This window comes from Otolemur garnettii, unplaced genomic scaffold (genome assembly GCF_000181295.1).
Source record: "Otolemur garnettii isolate 467f Iridium unplaced genomic scaffold, OtoGar3 scaffold00331, whole genome shotgun sequence".
NCBI classification, from domain to species: domain Eukaryota; kingdom Metazoa; phylum Chordata; class Mammalia; order Primates; family Galagidae; genus Otolemur; species Otolemur garnettii.
Genome location: NW_003852726.1, coordinates 359,410 through 361,921, shown reverse-complemented (window position 1 = coordinate 361,921; position 2,512 = coordinate 359,410).

The window sequence follows — 2,512 nt, the reverse complement described above, 5'->3', positions numbered from 1 at the left end:
TAAAGAAAAATAACATTTTGTGATGTGAAATTTACATGAAATGCAAATTTCAGTGTCCATAAACAAGGTTTTATTAGAACACAGCCATACCCATTCATTTACATATTGTCAATGGTTTAATTTACACAGTAATGGCAAAATATAGCAGTTCTAACAAAAGGCTGACCTGCAAAGCCTGCAACATTTACCATCTGGTCTTTACAAAACAAAAGTTTGCCAACTACCATTTTAGGGGTAAGACAGCCAATAAACAAGTAATCAATTAAACCAGACAATTACGATTCTGAGGGGAACCCTGAAGGAAATACCTGGATGATGAAATCTCATAACTACTTTCAATAGGTTGGGAAGGAAAGAAATAATAGGCAAGCTGAATCCATACAGAAAGGTGGAAGGAAAGTGTTGTAGGTGGCAGCGGCAGCAGCAAGGTCGGTGACCTGGAGAGGGAGAGGATCTGCTGTGCCCTGTGGATAGAATGAGGCCAGCACGGCTGGAGTAGGTGGGCAAAGTGATGGGAGACGGAGAGGTAGTCAGGATACATCGCACAGTATCTCAGAGACCCTGATAAGGACTGTATTCTGAAAGCAAAGAAAAGCCATTAAAGGATATTAAATAGAGGAGGGGTGATACGATCTGATATGCATTTTCTAGAAGGCTTCTCTGGCTGTTGTGTGGAGAATGAGTTTTGGAGAGGACGAGAGTAGAAGCAAGGAGACAACATAGGGCACTATTATGGTCCAGGCAAGAGATGGCCCTGATTTGCATTACAGTGGCACTGGATTTGGAGAAGTATAAAAAGTCTTTGAGATGTATTTTGAAGGTGGCACCTGCTCACCTTAGTGACGGATTTGCCCTCAAGTTGAGGAAAAGGGAGACTTTAAGACTGTTTCCTAGGCTCCTGACTTGATCAACTAGGGCTGTGACGGTGCCATTAACCTAGATTAATTCATTCAAAAAGTATTTTTTGAATGTCTGCTACATTATGATCACTGATCTAGCCTCCAGGAAACAGCAGTGAAAATAAGAAAAGTGATCAATAATAGGGACACGTAACTATACAAAACATTAGATAATGATAAAAGCAATGGAGAGAAGGAAGAGTAAGAGGGAAGGTGGGGCCCGTGGGGGGTCTGCGAAGGTAGGAGGAGGTGCCTAGCTGTGAAGCAACTCCTGATAGGACTTAGGCCTAAATAAAAGATGATATTTCTATTGTCCCAGTTAGAATAACCACTCTTCTCAAAAAAAAATTTTTGGCCAACTTGTTTATTATTTAATTTAGTTAAATATGTATATTTAAAATCACATACAAAGTAATTTAAATAAAATGCATAACTTTAAAATAAATTACATTAAATTTGCCAATTTCATGTCTTTAAAAAATTCATAGAATCCACAATTTTAATATATAGCAGCAATATTAATTACAGATGTAGCTTGAGAAGTATTTTCTCAAAATCTATAAAGACCTATTTATATCCTTTTTTTCCCTCTACAGTATCATGTTGGGTACTAGCTAACTAACCAAATGAATCAGTTGATCCTCACCATGTTCAAGCTCAGGCAACACCTGTGTATGAGAAGGCAAAGCTGTTATGGCAGAGCAAGACCGGCAGCCTGACAACAGGCAGCACAAGTGTGTCACGACTTAAAGGGAAACCATTACTCCCAGATCAAGGCTGTTCTTCACCAGACTCACTGCTCAGGGGACACTTGAAGATGGCTCACCAAGGGCGAGTTGTGCCAATATGGCTGAGAGAAAAGAGTTTGAGGAATTTGCAAGGGAGTGTTTTTAGATGATGACAGAAAGCAGGAAAATCCACAGTGATTTGCCTTCTCTTTCCTCCCTTCCCTGGGGCCAGAGGAGCTCACAAATTTGTCTGCACAACTGGGCACTGAAACTGCATTAACAGACTCACCTGAGTGATAAGACTGGAGTAGATGTCACTCGGATTAGGCCAATGGCAAGGAGGTTTTCCCAGCCTCTCAAAATTCCTGTTGCCACTGGGCTACCAGTGAGGGACTATAAGAAATATAAAATAGCTCTGTACCAGATGTCAAAAGATGCAAGTTGTAATCCTATCTCTCACATTTATTATCTTGGTGACTCTGGGCAAACTTTTCAACCTCCATAAGACATAGTTCACCCATCTGTGAAATGGGAAAATAAATCATACCTGCTCCTTTCCAGACCTAGAGGAGCATCCTTGCTTCTGGGTACTGTTCCCTCACTGGCATCTGAAAGTTTCATAATGCCTGGCTTCCATATTGCAGGAGGTCACATGGCAGAGAGAAAAGAGAAAGAAAGCCCATGGCGGGCAGCCAGAGTTTGGTCCAAAGCAACACTACTCTTGCATGCCATGTGACTATGGGCAATGTACTTAAGGTTTCTGCTTTTTTGAAAATTACATAGAGTAATTTTTTCACTATGTAGTGACACTTAATGTCCTTTATACTATGGACACTTAATAAATGGTAGCTGTTATTATTATTATTCTAAAAATGATGACTGTAG